The sequence below is a fragment of the Rattus rattus genome, chromosome 6, assembly GCF_011064425.1.
Source record: "Rattus rattus isolate New Zealand chromosome 6, Rrattus_CSIRO_v1, whole genome shotgun sequence".
Taxonomy (NCBI): domain Eukaryota; kingdom Metazoa; phylum Chordata; class Mammalia; order Rodentia; family Muridae; genus Rattus; species Rattus rattus.
In genome coordinates, this window is record NC_046159.1 from 47,536,028 (window position 1) to 47,559,421 (window position 23,394).

Below are 23,394 nucleotides of genomic sequence, written 5' to 3' on the forward strand. Positions count from 1 at the left end.
ATAGTTCACCAAGACACTCGCTGGGACAGAATCCCAGTGTAAGTCCAGGGATTTCCATATTTCATTTATTGCTGTTGTCTAGCGCTGCCAATGGGGCCCAGTTCTCAGTAAGCCACACTGTGCGTTTGTTGAGTAAATGCCTGAGCTTTTGGAAGAAGCCAGGCAGGAGGCCTGCTTCTGCTTCTCAGGAGGGGGCCCCTTAAAGTCAAAGGTCGTTTCTGTCAAGGTTAGTCGAGGCTTTGGGAACAAGTTACTTTTTTCAAATTGTTCTATCGGTTTGGCCTTCATCTCAGCATTTTCACAACCGCTCATTAAGATAGCAGCTTCACTTGGGCAATGTTTGGTGCTTAGCAGCCCCAGAGACGTGAGACCGGTGAGTAAAGAAAGAGGTGAGAGAGGCCGACCCCATCCATAAAAATCTATCCAGTCCCTTTGGAAGCCTCCAGCCCCAGAACTGAGAAAGAATGGCCCAGGCTTCCCAGGGAAAGGGGAACTTTAGTCAGAGTATCTTTATAAGAGGCCATACCCTGGTCCGAATTCCATTGGTTGCCACTTCCTGTAACGTATTTTGGTTATAGACTGAGGCTCACCGCACATAGTACTTTGTTTATTAAGTGTCCAACTCTCATAAAACCGACTTCCCCAGGGTGGAAGCAGCCTTGCTGGCAGGAGACTGCCAATGTGGAAATGGGTTGGTAGCCCCTGAGCAGAGGAGCCCACCTCAAAGCTCCGTGCACACTGCAAAGAACCTCATCTCCAGCTAGTCTGTTTGCAAAGGAAATGACCTGGTTACTCAATTACAGATAGAAACAGGCTGGCCGCTGCTCTTCCTGGGAGGGGAAGTGATCAGATAAATACCTTTGGCAACAACTGGAATACTGATGGACAGAGAGACTGCCTGCCTGCCTGGAGGTCCATCTAGAGCAGTGATTCTTACTATAGGGCAATTTTGACCCTTGGGGACATTTGTCTAGGTCTAGAGATAACCTTGGTTATCTCGGCTGGAGGCAGGTACTGGTCCTGCATTGGTCAGCCTCCTACAATGCACAGAACCCCAGGCCCAAACTTACCTGGCTCCACAAGGAACAAGGTTGACAGTCAGACACGAGGAAGCTTGCCCAGCTCCAAGTGAATGTCTTTGCTAGAGAGGGAGAATCTTCTGTACTGCCTTCCAGGTCTGTCACCAACCATCTGTCCCTCTTTCCTTTCCTCTCTCTTTTCCTTCCTTCTCCTTTCCTACTCTTCCTACTTCTGCCTCCTAAGTGCTGGGATTACAGGTCTGGCCTGTTATGTCTGGCTCTGTCTCCGTGCATGAAGAATTGGTAAAGGGTGTTTGTCTTTGTATGTCTGATTTATCTCTCTGAGCATGGTGGGAGGATGTAAGACAGCACTGGGTTGGTGAAACAAACTTGAGAACCTAAGTTTGAGCCCAAGAACCCATGTTAAAAAAAAAAAGCTGGGCTTCATGGCCCATGCTAGTATCTTGAGGCAAAGGGTAGAGATAAGTGGATCCCTGGCATTCTCTGGCCAGCCAGCCTGGCCTACTTAGTGAGCTCCAGACCACAAAGAAACCCTGTCTCAAAAAGCAAGGTAGATAGTAAATGAAGAATGACAGATAAGTTGTTCTCTGCCTGCAAATGAACATGCACACACACACACACACACACACACACACATCACACACGCACCACATACACACACACCACACATACACACACACATACACACATACACACACACATACACACACACACCACACATACACACACCACACACACACATACACACACATACACACACACCACACACACACACACCACACACACATACATACACATACCTAACATGCATACACATACACACCACACACACACAATACACAACACATACACTCACACACACACATACCACACACACCACATACACACCATACACACACACACACGCGCACACACACACTTCTGATGTTCTTATCTAGCCCAGGGATTCTTCCCAAGTAAGCTTTCACTAGAAGAAGAGAGTCCCGGGGTTTGAACCTAGCTGAGCCATTAGAGAACACACTGGGATATGCTGTACGCCTTGTGTGTCTTATTCCATCCTCTGAAAGGGGGATGCTATCACCAAGAGTGGAAAAGATCCAGGAACTCGTTCATCATGATGTGCTGGCCAAATACAACTGGTGCTGGCATTTTTGGTAGATAAGGGAGTTAGAAAGAAGCCCAGACTGTACCCTTTCTGACTCTTGGGCATTTCAACTAACCTTGTGGTGACTCTATTTCCAGCTCTGGAAACAGAGGCCATTAGAGTTTATTATGTGTAGGAAACTTTGACAATGCTGTGACATCCTGATTTGTTCCTTTAGGTCTTGCTCTTTGTCAAGCTTCCCTTCTGTTTTGATGTGCACCAGAACTCCCTGGCACCTTGCCAACACTTTAGAATTGTGGTAGAATTGGTATGGCCCTTTTCTGCCCAGGTGATTCCGATCTGCAGGGTCCAAAGGCTTTGCTGAAGAATACTATTGACTTTAGGTCCCCTGGGGAGAACCATTCTTGGCTTTATCTATTGAATTGTTCTAGAAAAGGTTGCTGGCTACTGTGGAAGAACAATGTTGGGGGTAGAGGGAATTAGGGCCTTTGGGTCTCTCCCAGGGAAGTGTTGATAAAGCCACCCAGACTAGAAGTTCTGCAACTTTGTTGCAGAGGACAACCCTCTAGGAAGTTTCTAAGATTCCCAGTGCTCTTATTCTGAGCCGTTAAATCACAGAATCTGTAGCTGGTAGGAAGATCTTCCACGTGATTTTATCGTACAACAAATTTGCCAGCCACTGACCTGAGATACAGAGGACCTGTGTGACTCCAACCTGCTATGATGACGTTGTACATATTCAGTGAACGTCATCGGCAAGGGCTCCTCACTGTACTGTCCTTTCAGATGGGACCTTTACTTCAGGATGTGGTCCTTCTGCTCTGGATCCCTCTCTAAGGGCTTTCATCTTGGTCTGGGCACAGAGCCCAGTGGGTCAAGTGTCTTCACGGCCAGCATCAGTACCTCATTTCAATTCCCAGAACCCACATATAAAAGCTAGGTATGATAGTATGTGCCCATGCCTGTAATTCCAGTACTGAGGAGATGGAGACAAGCAGATAACTAGGGGTCACTGGCTAGCCAGCCTGGTTACTCAGTGAATTCCAGGCCAGTAAGAAACTCAATCCTAAGGAATGGCACCTGAAGTTGTCCTTGACCTCCCTCCACACAAATGCATACATGTATGCAAACACACACACACACTCACACTCACACACACACACACACACACACACACACACACACACACACCACACCACAGAGCCTTTGAGTTGTGACCTGTTTACATCTACTGTGCCTCCTAAGGAGCTAAAGTTCTAGGAAGTTCTAGGAAGCAGGAATTCAACTTCATGGCGCTGCATTGACTGGAAAGCAGGCAGTGGCAAATACAGATACAGGATGTACGTCTAATGATGGAATTCAGAATATAGTTAGCACACTCCTGTAATTCCAGTGCTTGGGAGGCAGAGGCAGGAGGGCGGTGAGTCTGAAGCTAGTCTAGGCTATAGAGCAAGACTGTCTCAAGACTGAAGATGACTTTCCTCACAGGGAACCTGGGCTGGCTTATTTATGCCTGGGAAGGAACTTATGAACATCTCAATGTACTATTCATGGTTTTCTTCTTTTTGCCCGTTTTCAGCTTATTTATTTAAGAAACAAATCTTGCCAGCTAAATTGACCAATTAATTGGTTACTTGGTTCTCCCAAACAGGCATCATGAATGGAGTGCAGGAGCTCCGTCTCTTCTCTGGCTGGTATCGATCTGGCTTAGCTTACAGTTAAAAACTGATGTTTAGATAAAAGTCTGGGTTTTTTTCCCCCTCTCCTGAAAACGTAAAGGCTTTCTTTCTGGATGACAGTATCACCAGCACCTCTCTCTCTCTCTCTCTCTCTCTCTCTCTCTCTCTCTCTCTCTCTCTCTCTCTCCTCTCCCTCTCTCTTTTGTCAGGGCCCTGTATACTCAAATTTGCCAGTTTGGACTCCTTCAAGAATCTTAGCCACCTGAACAAACTCTGTAGCTCGTGCTGTGTGTTACCCATATGTTGAACACGGAACAGTGACCCCCAGTCATCCTAGGGACACAGTACCCCTTCTCCATATATAAAAAAATCCTATTGTTCTTTTTCTGCTCAAGACAACTCAACCTTGGGGTGGAGGAGATGTCGTGCCCTTCCCCTGAAGCTCCTCCTTCCTCTGTCCCTAGGGTGCACTGAGATGCTCCAGGTATCCTTATCGCCTCTGTGGACCAAACCTGCTCTCCAGGAAGCCCTCTTTTCTTTATTGGAGAAAGATATTGAGAAACTAAGCTTGGGGTGCTGGATGTGTTCACTGATATCGGGGTGTTGTTGCTTCTCCCTTGTACCAAAGGACATTGCTAGGAAGCCCGTTTGCATATCAACTCCCCTGTGTCTATACATCTGGGATGGTTTCTGTATCTATTTATCTTGGGGCTGTCCATTTTAAGAACAGTGTCCACATGAATACCTTCCATTCCAGTCTAATACCACAGGACTCAGCCTTTGGCAAATCAGATTTGGATGTTTGTAAAGTTTTTTTTTTTTTTTTTTTTTTTTTTTTTAATAATAGGTCAAGAATACCTCCAGGGTCGGAGAGAGGAAGTGAGGAAGCTTCCTTGTTATTCTGTAGACATTGTTTAAACAACAATAAACAATCCCATGTTCAGTTGTTCTAATCAATAAAGATGTTGGCTCGTCCATTCCTCCTCAACTCTCCTAGTACTTGGAACATATGGCCTCCTGTTCCTGAAGGTGGGCAGACCTGCCTGCTTCTCTTCCACAAACACATTCTGTCTCCAGCCTTCTCACAAGGCCTATTGTAATGCTGAGCTGGCACTTGTGTCTCGGAAATATAAGCCAAGGCACTTCTCCGAGATTACCATCAGAACTTTGCTCTACATGCAAAATCTTATTTTGAATTCAGATACACAATTACTCACCCTGACTTAATTACACTGCCTTAGGATAGTATTAAAACAATGGTTTTAATTATTTTCGGGGGGTTTACAACAGTAACCTCGGATCTGGGATGGGGGTGGGCCTGTGGTTCCGTCTTGCTTATTCGGGAAGCAACCTTACCTGGATGCCGTTCCTCTGCCTCTCATTATGCTGGATGTACACCTCATCGTGCTTAGATGTGTCTCTATCAACTGTTTAGAGAAGAAGGCTGGATGGCTCCCGAGTGCTGGAGGTGTGGCCCTTTGGTGGTTTGGAAAACATTCTGAGTTTTAAACAGCAACACCTATAATTATGGAGGCGTCATCCCTTCCATAAAAAAAGAAAACAAAACAAAGACAGCAAAGCCCTTCTGCTAACAAGGTGTAGTCAGAGCTGTGTGTTCACCCTTCCCAAAACCTGCCTGGCATTTGTTTCAGGCCTGGTGGGGGCTATCTGCCATCTTTCTCTGGGCTCTCATAAAACAATACAAAAGTAAACAATCGGAGGGCAATTAGCAGGCTCTTTGGGGTAACAGGAGAGAGAAGTCACCCTGTTATTAATGTCAAAGGAATTAATCATGGTTTACATAGGTGATTTAGTAGCTTAACTTTGTAAGTGGTTGAAAAACAAGAAACCAACCAAGTTTTACCAAAGAAGGCTGTGTGGAGAGTTCGGCAGGAGCACAGAGCTTACAGAACATCTCTTGAGATGTGAGTTGTTATAAAAGGGACCATGTGTCCTCTGCTTGAATCAGCATGGGGCTCAGCTGGGGGCTTGGTTTAAAAAATGGAGCTTTCGATTCTGACTGTTCAAGGTGGCTTCTGAGAGACCGTGCTTCCCTCTGACCAGCAAGTTTGTCAGGGTAGCCCAGGCTGGCCTCCAACTCATAATCCTCTTGCCTTGTCCTCTTGGGTATGAGGCTACAAATGTGAACCACCATACCTTTCACCTTTTGTGTCTGTGGTGTATGTGTTTGTTTGCCAGATCAGAGGTGAGTGTCTTCCTTGATCATCCACAACTTTTTGCTTTGTCTTCCTAGGGGCTTTTTTAATCCCTGCCTCCCCACCCCTGGGGTTATCATGCTGCCGGACCTGGCTTTTTACACGGAGACTGGAGGTTGAACTCAGTTTCCCACGCTTGCACAGCAGGAAGTTTCTTGACTGAGGATCTCCCTAGCCGTATCGACATTTAAAGCCACACACTTAGAACGCTTTTTGGTTTATTTTAAACTATGTGCATGTATGTGTGTGTGTGTATTCGTGCATATGAGTGCAGTGCCAGTCGAGGCCAGAAGAGGGCATCAGGTCCTCTGAAGCTGGAGTTACAGGCAGTTGGGCGCTGCCCAAAGTGGGTACTGGGAACCAAAGTGGGATCCTCTGCCAGAGTAGCAGCTGCTTAGCTGCTGCCCCTGAGTCTGATCCTGATCCCAGCACACACACACACACACACACACACACACACACACACACACACACACAAAACGCCAGAACTAGGGCTGGGGACATAACTCAGTGCTTTCTCAAGCAAGAATCAGTACCTGAACTCAAATCATTAACACTTACAAATGTTGAGCATGGCTGCCCATGTCTGTCTCCCCCCACCCCCAGGGTAGTGACTAGAGACAGATCTGGAGAGCTGGCTAGACAGCCACCCTAACTGAAGCAGAGACAGGAATGGGGGTGAGGGTGACTTTTGAGTCAATGTGTTTAAAGGCAGTAAGGCAGTGTTAAGAGGAAGACAAGCGACTCTGGCTTCCACGTGGATGAACTCGAGTCTGTCCACCTACACACTCAGATCCATGCACCAGATCTGCACCTCCCCCACCAAGCTGGGTATGATGCTACATCCGTAAAATCTCAGCACTGGGGAGGTAGATTCCTGGGGTTTGCTGCCCAGCCAGCCTAGCCTATATGGGGTCATATGAAGGTCAATAGACCCTATTTCAAAAGTCAAGGTGGCCGGCTTCTGAGGAATACCTCTGTGTGCATGGACACACACACACACACACACACACACACACACACACACACACACACACAGAGGACCTAGTAAAAAGCTGAGCTTCTTGAGCTAGCTTTTGAGGAACACTCTTTGTGAAGCAGAGTCCGTCACTTTCTGTGACTCAGCTTCCTGGGCCCCGAACTGTCTCTTTGCCTAGTAATTCTATATCTTGTAAAATGAGACCTCTGCTACTGCTGGCCTATATGAACTGACAGGGATCTCAAGGCACAGACAGTGGCTCCTCTGTTCGCTTCTAGTGAAGTACATGAGCCAGTTTCATCTTGGAAGGAAAGAATCTTAGCTTCCACTTGTAAGAGCAGTCCACACAGGCTTCACCTCTTCTCTGCCCTTCCCTCCTCTTGGCTGTTTACCCACAGTGGGAGAAAGGCTGAGGAGGCTAGATTTGAACGTGACTTATGGTGGCCTCACCACAGTGGTTATTTGTGGGGTGCCAGACCACCTGCTTAAGATACAGCGACTTCCTACTTTGGTTGGGTGGGGCTGTCAGAAAGACACGAAGTCCGGGGACCTGGCTTCTAACCCTGGTCAGACCACTGACAGTTACTTGGCATTGGTGAAAGGTTTCCATGCTCTAGCTTCACCTTCCCACCAGCAGTTGGTGGTGCTGGGACGTACACACCCTTTTCCCCATTGTGGGAGTGTTAACATCAACTTGCATAGCATACTGACAGCCATATTCCCTTCTAGTCACTGTCCCATCCTTCAAATTGTCAAAAGGGGTGGGGCTGGGCTTTCAGTCATGACAGCTGAACACTCTTGTCACATATTTTCTTTTGAAGTTCACTTTTTAATTTTTCTTTTGAAATGCTCACAAAGAGCCATTGGTGACTTGCTCTCCACTGTGCTTGCATTTCACTTGGGAGGAGAGATTCGGTTTTTCCCACATCATGTGAGAGGAAAAATAAAGGGTTGAAGTAAATGAAAATATTTAGGACAGTTAGTGTAATAACTGTACTCCTGTGAACGTAGCATGTTATTCGAGAATTACGACAAATTCAGGAATGTACAGCCACCGCACCTCGTGATTTTATTTTATTAACTGTAAACTTACCAGAACATCCAGCATCTCTTATGTGGCAAACACCCAGTCTCTTTCCTTTCTCCAAACTGCGCGTATGTGCATTGGCACAGCATTTGGAGAATGAAGTTCACATTTGATGTTTGGTTTAATAGTACATGGCAGGGCCGGGACAGATACTGATGCCTCTAGGGAAATACTGGCTTTGGTTAGCTTTAATTAGCTAATTGTGCACTCCCCCCCCCACTACTTAATACATACGGAAATGAGGACAAGCACCTTTGCCTTGGTGTAATTAAAACTAGAATGATGTCAGCAGCAGGTTTAAAAGGGGATTTCTATTTGTTTTATCACCAAAAGGTGGCGTCCTACCCCCATGCCCTTTATTTAACACACACACACACACACACACACACACACACACACACACACACACAAACCTTCCTTGCTTTAAAAAGAAACTTCCAGTTGATTATTGACAAAGCAATTAAAAACCTGTTCCCTGTGAACGGGGTATGACAGTGTTGGAAATGGACAGTGTCTTAAGCCATAGTGAAATGTCCCTGTAATGTAAACCAAATGGGTGTGGGGTTCTCCAATAATCCTGCACATCAGACAGTTATCATATCCCGAACCAGTGCCATCTATCATGGGATTTACGGCCAGCATTCCCTTTTGTCTTTAAAACATGTTGCCAATCTGTCTGTAGCCTCCTCGTGTAAGCGAAGGTAGAATTTAAGACAGTTAAAATTCAGACCAGGATCAGGAGCAAGCTAAGGCTTTCGTTGCTCGTATAGTTATAAGTGGGAAAAAAAAAAAAGAAGAGAAAACAAAACAGAAAAGCAGCACAAACCATAGTTGAATCTGATGAAGAAGATCACAGTAGGAATTGTTCTTTATGGACTATGCACAGAGATGTCATATTTAAATAAAGTGCTGTTTCCCAGAGTTACAATCGTACAGCCAGCTACATACCATAAATAAGTTAGATTTGGCAGGATCATCATAGAAATTAAAAACAATGCTTTTCCCCAAGGACTGGCTACACTGTGGATTTTTATTTAATTCTATGTGATCTCCAAATGTGGACTTTCCGGCGATGTCCGAGGTTTTGTGAGACTATCAACCAACTTGACAGAAGCCTTTATTATCAGAGCCTAGGCCGTAGCAAACATTCAATAAATAGTAGATGTTATTACTGTCTGCAGTCGCCCGTGAGAGGCGCGGTGGCAGGAACTTACTTCGTGTATTTTAAAGTACTCACTAGACGATCTGGAATATTATAGAATATGCATTAATGTCTTAACAAAGAAAACATGAACCCTTTACAGGACCTAAAATATATTTCATGTACATAGTTTCTAGTGTAAAAAAATGGGATGACCGTCTTGTTTGCCGGGCATTGAGTCTCTTACAGCATGACTTCTACCTTAGTATGCACTCCCTTCCTCTCTGGCTTTATTCTGCAACATCAGTGAATGGTTTTGTTACTAATTATTTTACTTCCCAAACATGATATAAATTTAAATGGTAGTCTCACATTCTCATTTCAATTTAGATTTAAACTCTGCAAATGAACGTTTAATAATATTTGTCGAAAAACATTATCCAAGAGAATCTATTATTTTCAGGGTATTATCTACATCGGTGCTAGTCTGAAGATTCGAATGGCAGCAGGCACGCCCCAGCTCTCTTAGTGCTTTGGGGGGAAACCATAAGGTGACTTTCAGAATATTCTCATAAAGAATTAGCCTACTAGACATACTAGCCAGTCGGTAGCTGGAAACCCTGGCTTGGGAGTTTGGCAGCCTCCGGGATGATAGGCCTGAAGAAATAATTTCTGTTCACGAGAAGCCACAGAGGTCTTGAATCTTTCTAAGTCCCATGTTGGAAGCACCAACAAACAAACAAACAAACAAACAAGCAAACAAACAAACGGCTTTCCTGTTTCTGTTGATAAAAGTGCTTTTTGTCGTATGTATTTTTATTTAAATCTCAAAAATATTTCATCTGGGCACCTTGGGTACTTATTTACATACTCAAACAAACTTCAGAACAGCAAAAAAGAAAATCTCACCTTCCCAAAGAATTGTACAAAGCTTTTTTTTTTCTCTCACGTGACTGATGTTCTTGAGAGCAGGTAATTTGTGTTAAACAAGTGATTGACATGCCAGCCCGGGTGTTTTCTTAAGAGGAACCGTGGAGAAAACAGTTCTCGGTTGCAGCCACTTTCCCCCTTATCCCCCACCCCCACCCCAGTGGACCAGGCGAGAAGGATAACATTCCTGCAGGGGCTGACAAGGCCTGAGGGAGTAAGTTCTTGCTCCCATCACTCCCGATTCCGCGATGCAGGGGAAAATCCCCCTGGCTGGAGGGGTTTCTGTTTCCCTGCAATCAGGGGATTGTCCTTCAGTTGAACTTTCACCTTCCGAACTCGCCTCCTTTCATTGGACAAAGTGCAGAAAGAAAGGGGAGAGACCGAGGGAGGACCCGGGAGCAGGCGCCGGGCTGGAACGCCGCCCCTGCCGCCCTCCGCTCCAACTGTCACCCAGGCGAAGCACTTTCACTTTTAACTGGAGGAAACTATCCCCGCCTGTCCTCTTCCCTCCTGGATTTCTTAGCTCAGACCCCAGCGAATCGCCTAGGCTTTCCCCTCTGCGTTCCTAATTGCTGCCACTCTTCCTCTCCATTTCCCAGGGTCTGAAATGGGCTCCTCTCCCCCTCTTCTGAGAGGACCCCTCCAGCCCAGGCCCCTCATTTCCCAGCTTTTCTCATCCAGGCTTCCTTTGCCTAGGAACTGTAGTGGCGTTTCCTTCCCGGGTCTTGGGGCTCTGCCTCCCTCTCCTCCTCTTCCCCTCCCCACGTCCCTCACTTGGCAATTGCGATCCCCCCCCCCCCGCGAGCTCTGTTGTTTACCCAGCAGGTGGATGTGACGTCAGGGACGCACAACAGCAAAAAATAACAACATCTCCCTCCGCGACGCGATGGCCTCTCTTGCGCGCCTTATTTATTTATTTGTTCCGGGATGCGGGGGGAAGGAGGGCAGGCGACCCAAGGGCGCCGCATCGGGGTGCAGGTCGCGTTCGGCGGGTCACCGGAGCTTTAAGAACGCGGCCAGCCGGGCTTGAGGCCGGCGAGGGGCCCGCGCGGGTTGGGGGCGCCTCGCGGCCGGCGGCGCTGGCGCGGCTCCGGAACGAGTCCCGAGCGGAGGAATCTATTGTTATTTATTGTGTGGCAGCTGCACGCTGTGCTCGCGGCCCGGCCCTCGCCCGCGAGTGCGTGTGTGCGCGCGTGTGCGTGTGTGAGCGGGGGGCGCGCGCGGGCGGGAGTGGGCGCGCGCGGGGAAAGGCCCCGAAAACACCTTAGTTTGCACCGAGAGACCATTTGCCGCGGGTGAGTTCGTATTTTTCCATTTCTGCTCCACTTTTTTTTCCCAAGCCGCCTCCTGCCTTGTTTCCGCCACTTTAAACAACAACAACAACCAGCACAAAAAAAAAGGAAAAAAAAAAAAAGAAAAGAAAAAAAAAAAAAAAATTCCTACTTTTTCATCTCCAGGCTCCACGTGCATCTCCCCCAACCCTCTACCCTCGACTCACTCCGGAGTCGGGGCCCAGGCTCTGCGTGGGTGGGGGCCGCGCGCGGGCGCCGGGCTGGAGGAAGCGCGGGAGGCTCCCGCACCCTTGGGTCCATTTGCATAAGTCACTGTGGGGTGCCGTGGTGGCCACACAGACCAGCCCACCTCCCCCTCGGCCCCTCGCGCCTCTCTCTGCGCTCACTCGAGCCGCTCGGGTAGAGCGATCAATAAGCCCAGGCCGCCTGTCGCAACTTTGAGTGCCCAGTGTCAGCGTTTGGTGGCCGCCTGGTGCGGGGACCGGGGACCCGGCCGCGGTAGGCGGGGGCGAGTGGCATCATCTACTGAGCTTAAAGTTTGAACTTGGAGCAAACTTTTCCCCTATTATCCAGGGGTGCGTGCCCCTTCTGTGTCCCCGGGCTGCCCGAGAACGCTGGAGGGCTGAGCAGGGACGCCTGCGCCCAGGGCCCGGTGCTTGGCGACATCCCTGCAGCCACGCGTGTTTTGGTCCGAACTCAGCGGTGTGGACGCTCTCTAGCTAACCCTGAGAGCCTGGAAAACTCATACACACACCCGCGCACCCTCTGCCAGACACGCACCCCACGCGCGTTCGGCCCCCGCTTGTCAGAGACAGAGCCCGCGCCAGCCGTAGCAAGATCGCGAGTGGGCTTGGGGACAGGGCGCACCGCGAGAACCCTCGGCCCTCGTACTCTCGACACCCCCACCACCACACACTTTCGCTTCTGACCCCTGCGCCTCTTAAGCTCAGGGATCTGCTCTGCGACACGCGCGTGCCACCGCGCCCCTCCGGCCCTGTCCCGGCCACCGATGGCTCTCCGTTTCTCGCCTGCGCGCAGCTTTCCTCCCGTGCTCTCGATACTCGGTTCCTGTCCCTCGGAGACGTCTCTCTGGAGCCGACCAGACGAGGCGGCGCGCGCTTCGGGTGGGGACCGAGGCGGTGGTGGCGGCGCCGGGAGCCGAGGAGTTTGCCAGCTGCCGCAGGGTCGTGGTCATCTGCTGCCTCCGCCTCCTCGCGCCCCCGCCTCCCCTTCTCTCCCCCCTCACACCCTGCTGCGCTCGGAAACTTTGATTCCTTGTCCCCCTCCCCACCTGTTGTGAGCTCCGCCTTAGTCCCTGGAGACTGGCGGTGACACACACGGGCGCCAGGGAGCTCCGCGCCCAGAAACAAAGTCTCATGCCCCCCCACCCCAGTGTTTGCTTGGAAATTGCTGCCTGCAGCACCCCCATTCCCGCGCAGCTCCCGCCCCCTGGGAGCCTAAGGACTAAATAAACAGTTGTAACTCCAAACCTTGCGCCTGCCACCGCAGCCCTATCCCACCCCTTTCCCCCCGGTCCTGCCCCTCCTTTTTTGTTGTTGCAACTTTGTAAGATCCCGGGAAGGTGCTGAGACTAAGGCTCAAGCCGGGCTCCGGGTTTCCCGATCCCTGCAGGGATCCCCCGCGGCGCATCCTCCTACCCTGTCCCCCCCGGAGCTCGGGGTCCTCTCCTTCCTGCTGCCCCCCTATCTACTCCGGCCCCCTCCGCCTAATCACCTCGTCCCCTTCGAGCCCCCCACTACACAACCTTCACGGAAGGAAGACTTGCTGAGGGTCGCCCCGGTCTCTTGTCGATCGCAGACCCCGAAACTTTGCCCCAAGAGGACGGCGCGCGGCGGGCGAGGGGCAGCGGCGGCGGCGGCGGCGGCGGCGCGGAGAAGCGTGGAGCTGCCGGCGCCTCCTCCCCGGACTCGGTGGGTAAGTCGAGGCGGCTGTGGCAGGCGCGCGGGCGGGGGGAAGGGGGGAGAGAAGCGAGGAAGCCGGGGCGCTGTATCAGCCAGCCTGGACAACCAGAGATCCGCGACCAGGCGCGGGGAGCAAGGAATGTGCCCGTCCGGCTGGTAGGTGCAAGCAAATACGGGACCTGCTTTCTCCCCTTTCCTCTCACTTTCCTCCCTGAATCCGAAAATCTGGAGATCAAAGTTAGCGTGCAATGTGAAGTGTAAAATGTGGTGACATCCCTCGCTCTACTTCTCAGCCCGCTCCCCCCTTATAACTATTAATTATTTCCAAGCCATTGTGTCCAATACCCTAGCTGGGCTGATTTCAAAGTGTATTGATTTAGGCTAGGCTCATCCTACGCTTTCGTCTTAATTTATTTTCTTATGGCTTGACTGGAGGACCCAAAATGAAACTTGTTTCTTCCTTTTTTTCTTCCACCCCACCCCCAGCCCCTTCATCTGGGTGCTTTAAGTAGAATAATGAAATTAATGAACGTTTCATTGGGTTGCATTTGAGCTTACCCAGCACACTGCCGAGGGCCCAGGGTCGCTCTCACGGCAGGCTCCAGGTATTTTCCGAGTTCTGATTTCTTATTTTGTCTCTGCTCTTCAAGCAAGAAGGCCGCGGGAAGGAACATTTTGGATTCCGGTTGAGGAGTCTGCCGGTTGAAACCCTTGCACTTCATCTTCCTTGGGCCATAGCCTGGAAGAACTTGCAAAATAGATGAACTGAGAAAAACCCAAGGATATTAAAGAATTTTTTTCCTGTTTCTGAAAATGTATTGGAGGATCCCAAATTCTTGCCTTTTTTTTTTTTTCACTCTTCATTTTTTTTTCATAGCGAGAATCAGTTTTGGGACTGGCTTGGTGAGAATATAAGAGAGCTAGTAAGACTTGAGATGTTTTCTATTCAGTTTGGTGGAGGCAGCAGCGTCCTTGCTAATTTCTATTTCAGATCATTTTCAAGAATTCCATTCGAGTTTTGATTTTTGAAGTGCATATCTCTTTAGAATCTGGGAAAAAAGAAGACTGGGCTCAGATTTTTTTTCTAAAAGGGGGTGAGTGGGTTTGCCCTCCCTTTTTTGAAATGTCTAATATTTAAAGAGCATTAAAAGTATAAATAAACCTCAAACACTTACCATTGAAAAAGTGTCATCTAAAATCTTAGTGCCAGGGGGGAAAGGTTTAGCATCTTGCTAGTGGCTACAACTCCCTTACTCCCCCCATTTTGGATTAGTCATTGTATGAGAGAGGGAGGAAATTCACTTTTTTTTTTTTTTTGAAAAGTAAACAGCCTCCAACTGCTGAGCCTTGACAACCCAAATTAAGGAAGCTGGGGAGATCAAACAGGGCTGCTGCTGGGTTGTTGTCAGGAACTGCTATGAGGGAGAACCCAGCAAGGTTATATGTTCACTTATGCAGAAATGGACCATTGCAAATGCTTATCTCTATTGTGCAAGTGAAGCTTCACTTGGAAGGAAATGCCCAGCCTCTGGGCTGCTTTTGAGTTCCTATGGATGCTGAATTGCTAAACAAGTTACTATTTTGTAATACATTTCTTTTTTTTAGGAGAATGGACTCTTAAAAGGTATCCAAAGAAATATTAAGTCATCTGAATTGTCTTACTTGTTAACCAGAAGCTCACCGTGGAATTCTTTTTCTCAACATTAGACTCCCACACCAGTTAGATAACATTTTCTCACATCCAGCTTAGAAGATTTGCCTTTCAGGGAGCCAGAGTTTTATATGTGAGGGTTTAAATTTGCTGTTGTAGTTAAAAACAAAAGGAAGAAACTCAAGTGATAAAGCCCAGTTTTGGAATTTAAAAGAGAGAGCCTTCTCTAGAGCCTTCTCTAGATTACACATGACCTCTTTTTTTCTTTTTTTGATTGACATTCAGTATGACCAGCTGCTGCTTTATTCAGTTTCTTTGTAACTTGGCCTCCCTTGTTGTCTAGGAAATTTTAACTATTTCATTTTTAAGGAAAGTAGTAACAGTAATTTCTTTAGCATTCCCCCCACAGGTTTGTCAAAGTAATACCAAGGAAACATTAATTATTCAAAGTAACTGTGTCAAAGGAGGGAGTTTACATTGCGGGAGATATCCTCAAGATACTATGTTTATATTTAAAGCCTGAAGTGTAAACTATGTAACACTTTTTTTTCAGCTACAAACTCTCCCTAAATTAGACGTCATCTTTAATTATGTAGAACAAAGTATGAAATAGGACAAGTAAGCACATACAGAAGAATAAAAATCATTGCACTTAAGGCTTGAATTTTTAATTAACTAGTGCCTGTCACATAGTGACTACTGGTTTTTTTTTTTTTTTTTTTTTTTTTTTTTATAACCTAGAGTTTCATAACCATGGTACACAACATGTTTCAAAGTCTGACGCTTTTATTGGGTATACCTTTATTGTATAATTAAGCAATGTGGGTTAAACATACACATGGATGCTGTTAGGCAATTTTCTGCAATATGTCATGTTTTAAAAAAAGCTGTAAATATTTTGTAGTTAAATCATTTGCACCAACAATAGCAGAAGTTAATCGAGTTAATATTGGGCCTGAGCACTTTTATTTTTCCTGTGACTCAGGTTTTCCTTGCTTCCTCGCAGACCCCTGACTTTGTACAGTTGCGTGCTGAGGCTCTGTGGAAGGGTGTTGGGTTTGCAGCAGTTGCTGAAATGAACAGAAGAACTGGGCTATTTCCTAAACAAATACATTTTACTACGGCATGACCAATACCAGAATTGGGAAAGAGAAGGGAGGGACTAGCACATTTGACAGCCTTTGGAGCCCAGCTTCCCCTTTGCAGCCATTCCTAATGCATGCATTTCTATTTGGTTTGCATTAAACTCCAACTTAATTTTGTACCATTATTGTTCCACCTCTGTCTCTCTATCTCTGTCTCTTGCCCACCCTCTCCCAACCCCACCCCCTGCACCCCCCCACCCCCCCACCCCCACCCCCCCCCCCCCCCCCCCCCACCCCCCCCCCCCCCCCCCCCCCCCCCCCCCCCACCCCGTCCCTGGCGTATCCTAGGTTTAGGTGCTAGAGGTCTGATCCCATTTCAGTGGCTATATCCAGAGTATTTACAGGGAAGGAATAGCCAGAGCTTTATCTATTAAAAATCATTTTAGGCACACATTAGTCAAATTTCAATAGATTGCAGACTAACAGAAAATAGTATAAATTTTGTTTATGATTCGGTTACTTTAAGGTACTTACATTAAAGAAACTCATTTAACCCGAGTGCAGAACATTAAGTAGGGAGGGAAGCCCTGCAAAGGCCTCCAGCTGCCCTTTGCTCTCCCGCTAATCTTAAATTACTACAATTTAATTGCAACTTCAAGGCATCAAATATGGGCTGTTTCTCCAGGTTTCAAGAGTGGGTTCCCAGAGCTTAGCTTCGTTTGCACAGGTGGTATTCTTATTTAAAACAATTTCTTTTCCTGAGTACTTTTTTCTTACTTTCTTATCTTGTTAGATACCATGCCCCTTTTATACACTTCAGTCAGAGCAAAGGCTGTTTTGCTAAGTAAGCAATAGTAGCCATTGTCTTAAAGCATGTTTTAAAATCTGGACTATAAATAACAACTCTAAGCAGAGAACAGGTTATGTGTTGAAAATAAATCCGACAAAAGCATTTGATGACTGGACAGGTGAATTGCATACTTTGAGATTTTGTGTATACATTTATTATTTGTGGGTTTTTTTTTTTTCTGACTGCAGTAAATCCCATCAAGCGATCAAACACTGAGCCGGTGAGAAAAGCCAGCCAGAAAGGGTTTGCACGTTTTCCCAAATGATTCTTCCCTTTGCTTGTTCCGTCATCTGAAGGCCACTCAGCCACGGCCAGGCATGGTATGCAAAGAGCCATCTTCAACTGAATTTTGAAAATTACTTCTAGTGTGATACTTGGATGAATTAAAGTTAGGGGTGCCAAAAGCTGGTGCAGCAGCAGTGTGTGAGATGAGATGACTTCTTAAAATAGGGGCAAACCTGGCCCAATAAGGATGCTCGACAGTTAACCCTTCCCTTCCTTAGGGGATTCTTTATCTCAGTGTGCACGTGACCACAGGGTTAATGGGACGCGATGCAGATTTGGCTTTTGTCCCTAACCTGAAAATAAATGTAAGGAACAGTTGATTTCAAGAAGTGCTCTGCTTTCACTCCCTGCGATGATCTTGCTGTGTGGGCTTCGGCTGGTGTTCTGCAGAGGAAATCTGTGGAGGTCAAGTACATGGCACTTAGGGAAGACAATTAGACAGCTTTCTTTGTTTCTTTAGTAAATTATTCTTATTAATTACTGTCGGTTTGTGGGAAGGCATTTCTCAAACCTTGTGTAAAAGGCAGCTCCCATTCATGAGACAGGGCTAGAAGCTGCGTTTGTGTCTCCACTTTTACTCACATGAGGTATGTGGGCCAGGTTAGCCTAGAGACATCTCTCCCCGGCTTGTTTTTCTTTCTGCAGTCCTGACACTCGTTTCTAACATATGCTTTGGCTCTGGAACACAACAGGTGTTTCTGGGGTTGTTAGTGTGTGCTTCTGAAATCGAGAAGATGATTTCTTAGGCAGCACGAGAAGAGAAAACTTCATGTGAGGACACGGCCTGGAACCTGAGCAGGTGCACACGCCTTTGCCTCTGACCTCCCAGTCCTTCCGACGCTGTAGTCCTGTAAGGCTATGGGCTGAATGCAGAGGATGCTGGGGGGCCTTCTGGTGGCTTGATCTTGCTCTTCCAGGCCACTCAGTTGTTGGGTTAAATTAGTTTCCTCAATCCCAGTACTTAAAGTAACTAAATCGTAAACAAAATTTATATTAGATCCTGACAACTAATAATCTATTTAAATTACATTAAAGTATCTGGGCAAAATTTTAATTAAAGACCGAAGTACTGTCAAGCCCTGTAAATATCCTGACAGGTCTACTCAAACGGAACTGATACCGTGAAATATTTACATATGTCTGATGTATTCGGTGCATCTCAGCAGTGCCTGTCCTGGGCTAATTGCTCTTTCTTTCCAAATCACATTTTTAATAAAATAGATTTTTTTTCAAAGAGAAATAATGAATACACACACAATCGTGTTCCAGAGTTCTGTTTACGACTCCAGTCTTTCCTTGCAGGATCCTTCTGTGATGGGTTTATTCTCACATTGCTACTGAGCTGAGGTGGAGGGGCCCCTGACTGAGAAGCGTGGCCTCCTGTTTGAAGATGTTAAAGGCTAGCTTGGCTGTCCGAGGATCCAGGGAGAAGATGAGAGCGGGTTGCTGAGGGTCCCTGTTTATATTTGAGAGTAGATTCTCTTTGTTTGAAACAGGGATTGTCCTCTGAATCTTGTATTTGGATACATGCTTATTTGTTACCAGTGGCATTTTGTCAGATCCTCCGATTTTTACTAATCGTGTGCTTTGCCTTAGGACTAGAATACTGGGTTCTATTTCCAGCATCAAATGTAGTGTGAATTCCCAGTGTCTTCCTCTCACCCGTACACTTCAGCATTACTTTGTTTTCCTTCAGCTTTCTCCAGGCTCCCGCCTGTGAGTTGCATGATGGAGGGCTATTCTCTGAGCTCAGTAAATCAGCAACAGGGTCTTGTTGTACAACTTCTGGTCAGTGAGTGAAATGTGTAGAGGGAGGGAGCCGTCAGTTTTGCTGAAGCCCTGCCTTCCCTAAGCAAGGTGAGCACTGGGATCCAGGTAGATGCTCTTATTAGGGGTGGAAGGAAGTTGCAGGCAGTCTTGTGGGCATTTCGTTTGTTTTCAAGACAGGGTTTCACGGTGTAGCCTTGGTTCTTCTGGCACTCCCTCTGTAGACCAGGCTGGCCTCCAACTGAGATTTGCCTGCTTCTGCCTCCCGAGTGCTGAGCAGTAGGATTAAAGGTGGGCACCACCACAGCCAGAGGCAGCCAGCAAGTTTCTTCACCTGCAGAGAGAGAGAGAGAGAGAGAGAGAGAGAGAGAGAGAGAGAATATGAATATATGAATGAGAAAGAATGAATTTGAGAATGCATATGTATGTCAGTGTATACTGAGACACGAGGAGGCCAGGTATTCTGTTCTGTTGCTTTCTGCCTTCTTTCCTTGTGATAGGGTGGGTTTCTTTCTGATCTTGGAGTTGGCTCTTTTTCAGGTAGGCTGCCTGGCCAGGGAGCATCTGTGTCTTCTCCTCTCACAGTGCTGGAGTTACAGGTGCATGCAGCCACTCCTGGCTTTTACCTGGGTCTAAACTCAGGTCCTCTTGCTTCTGGAGCAAGCACTCTTAGCCACTGGCCAGCCCTTGAATCAGAATTATTGATGACTAGCAAGTAGAGTGCATTGATAATTTTTCTGATGTAGCTCAGATGCCTACAGGATAGAGACTGATGGTCCCAGGTGATCATTGTCATCGGAGGCAGGCAGCAAAACCAACCCTGCTGAGTGTTGCTAACCATTTTTGTTTGGAAGGTGGTCCTGTGCTGTTGTCGTTGTTGTCTGCATTTAGAGTGAAGACCAATTGTTTTTAACCAAACGTGAACTCTCAACAGAGCTGTGGTTCAAACACAGAGGTGGTCACACAGCTTTTAGCTCCCCATACCTGGGATGGGTCCAAGCCTTGTGCTTGAAAACACCATCCACAGTTAGACATGCATAAGACAAGGAGACCAGAAAGCTGACTGACTACCTCAGTGCTCAGAGTCACAGAAGCGCTTGTAACCACCCCTCAGGAGGATTTGCTTGGTCCCTGTAAAACCTTAATAAAGGTGGGCAAGCTTCCTTTTTAGAGTCAAGCACAGAAGGAAACATTGCTTGGGGATATGCAGGCTACAGAAGAGCCTCTGGGTTCAAGCAAGTGGAAGGAGCATTGTAGAGCATCATTTCCTTCTACCAAGTGTCCGATCTTTCCCTTCAGGATTCGTCTCCCTCGGCATCTCCTGGGTGATGCGGTTAGTCACCTTATGGCTGTTAGTTGCCACCAAATGGTATTCTGGGATTTCCTCTCTACTCTCATTAGTCAAGTTTCATTTCAAGATCTAAATGGTCTGTTCCTTAGATTAACCTGCTGGCACAAGTATTTTGAGTTCCCTAAGCATGTTGGGAGATTCTCTGTGTATGTGATGGGACATGCACAGATATTGATGGAGAGAGCCTAGCCAAGGATGCCACACAAATATAGAAACGAATCCTATCAAGAATGCCTCCTTCAAGATTAGGAGATAAGGGGAGATCAGGTGCTGAGAAGGCCTGTGTAGGCTCTTAGATCCTCAGCTGGAGCTCTCCCTACTCAGATCCAAGAGTTACCTAAGTGAAAGTTGTCCCAACATATGGGTGTGGGTGGGGTCTGTGTTTGTAATGGACCTTTTGAAGTTTCCCAGACTTCTCTTAACTGGTTTTCTAATTTCCATTTTAATTCTGGTGTGGCCTCATTTTAATAACAGCTGAAAACTGTTTTCACTGTTTAGGACTTTCCATCTCAGTCGGTGCTGGGTTCTGGTGCCCTTTGGGATAATTAGGTGACACCAAGTTCATTTGCTTCTGTTCTGACGTGTATGCACTTAAACAAAGTTCTCCAGTAGACTAAACTTCAGCACTGGAGATCTCAGTTGATGGCGGCTGAGGTGTCTTGCTTGTTGAAAGGATGTTAATCATTTCATTAGGAAAGATTAAGTAATTAACTGATATTTCATTAGGGAATCAATAGCAGTCCCCTTTCAGTGATGTATTCTAGTGATTTTTTGAATAGGAAGTTGGCCGTGTTTAATTACATGGAGAGCAGGTTGTCGAACATTGTAAAGTAGGGACACAGCACTTTGGGAAACCATCACTGTCCATGTATGATGCAGAGAGACTGGGTGAAAGCGTGTATTAAAATAGTTTCTTGCATGGGCTCCTCTGGTATGCCTCTAGATTTGTTTCTCTTTTGTGTGTCTTCTCTGTGTTTAAGAAAGGTTCAGCTGTCTAAATGTGTTGCTTTTCTAAATAATGGTTTTTGTTGCAGCAGGATCCATGCTAAAAGTAAATGTGTGGCTCTCACTTGGGCTCAGTGGACCAGAAGCGAGTTCTGTTCCTTGCTGTGGACAGGAGTGGGGGTTGGGAGTAAGAAAGGGAATTACAGGGGTTGGGTGGGGTGGGGGGGTGCTTCTGACTCCACCTCTCTGTCTGAGTTTCTAAACATTCCAGGATGGGATGGGAGGGTCCTCCCCACCAGGCAGAAGTTCATCCTTCTCTAGCACCCCTGTGTTCTGCTGTCACACATGGGGACTACTGGCATCCCTTGCAACTAACTGAACATTGAACAGATCCCCGAGGAGCCGTTGCAGTTCAGAGTTCCATTTTTGTTTTCTTTTGCTTCGGAAACAGGACAGTTACTTTTACTAAATATAGAAACTTTCTGGTGGTGGAGATGACTTTCCCATAGTATAGTACTACTGGTAAAGGATTCCTTAAGCATGAGGTAATAAGAAATGATTTTGAAAGCCTTGGAAATGGGTTTGGTTTTGGGACACAGGGCTTTAGGGTCTCTGCTGAGTGCAGAGTTGCTGTCTCCATCCATCAGCCACGGGGACTTTAGAGGAAAGTGTTAGAGGGACCTTTGTCTTAAAAGCTGTAAGTTTGTATTTTTAAATTTGGGTTATGAAATACGTAAGGCACCAAAGGAACAAAGAATACTTATTTGGAACATTGCGTGTCTGCGGCCCAGCTTTGAAACACACAGTGGTTTGGTAAAAAGGCTGCTGGTCTCACCCACCTGTCCTCAGCCCTTCAGAGGAGGGACACCTTTCTCAGTGGGCAAGCTTTTGCTCCCTGGATTTGTGTGTGTGTGTGTGTGTGTGTGTGTGTGTGTGTGTGTGTGTGTGTGTGTGTGTGTGTGTGTAGTATATATAAGTATACATTCCTCATAAGAGGATCTCATGTTCATGTGCAAAGGTTTATATTATACTCTTTACTATATGTATTCTTTGGCAACCTGGTTTTTAGAAGAGTATTCAGTATAGCTAGTGAAATTTATCCATATGGGTGCGTATAGCAGTAGCTAATTTCCCTTTTGCTTTCTTATTTTAGCTATTTATGTTTTTCCTGCATATATGTGCACCTTGTGTGTGCAGAAATCAGACTGGGGGGTGGGGGCCATAATAGCGTCAGATCCCTTGGAACTAAGAGTGATGAAGGTTGTGAGGCCATCATGTGAGCGCTAGGAATCGAACCCAGGTCCTCTGCAAGGGCAACAAATACTCTTCCCCCTGGGCTAGCTTTCCGGCTCCTGATTCCTCTTTTCCATGTGACCCATTTGAAGTGTTGAATTTTAACCCAAAACAAACTCTTGACATTTGAACCCCGAACTTAGCAGTATAGGATTTGGGCTCACTGCGCAGCCATCGGTCCTCACTCCTAGTCCGTAATTTGCTTATTTTCATGAACTTTCAGAAGAAAATAACCCTAAAAATCTCAACCATTTATCAGGGGGTTTGAATAAAAATAATCTTTCAAGTGGCCCGTCTTTTTTTGTTGGGGCGGGGGGGTGGGGATAGGCATTCATCTGAGGGAGCCTGTCCACTTCCTCATTATTATTTAAAGAGTTGGCTTGGAACTTAAGACTTGCCTATGCAGGGTCGTGGGTTGAGGATCCGAGGTTTAATTAACAGGTTCTTTATGCATCTGTGTCCTTGGTGTGGCGTAGCACCTTGCTCTTCAGTAGAGACAGTGATTTCTGCACAATTCGAAGGGCTGGCATTTTGATGGTCAGAAAGCCATATCAATAAAGATAGGCTTAGCTGGGGATCAGAGTGTGTTTTTAAAATAGTGTGCGTGTCTACCCTCAGCTCCTTTACCAAACTTGCTGCAGAAGCTGGAGTTGAGGCTCCCTGATTATGCTAATGACCACGAGAATCATTGGTGCGAGGCGGGATGTCATCAGCGGTATAATCGGGGAAAGTTACCAGGGCTTTTTTTTTTTTTTTTGTCATTAAGTATTAGTGAT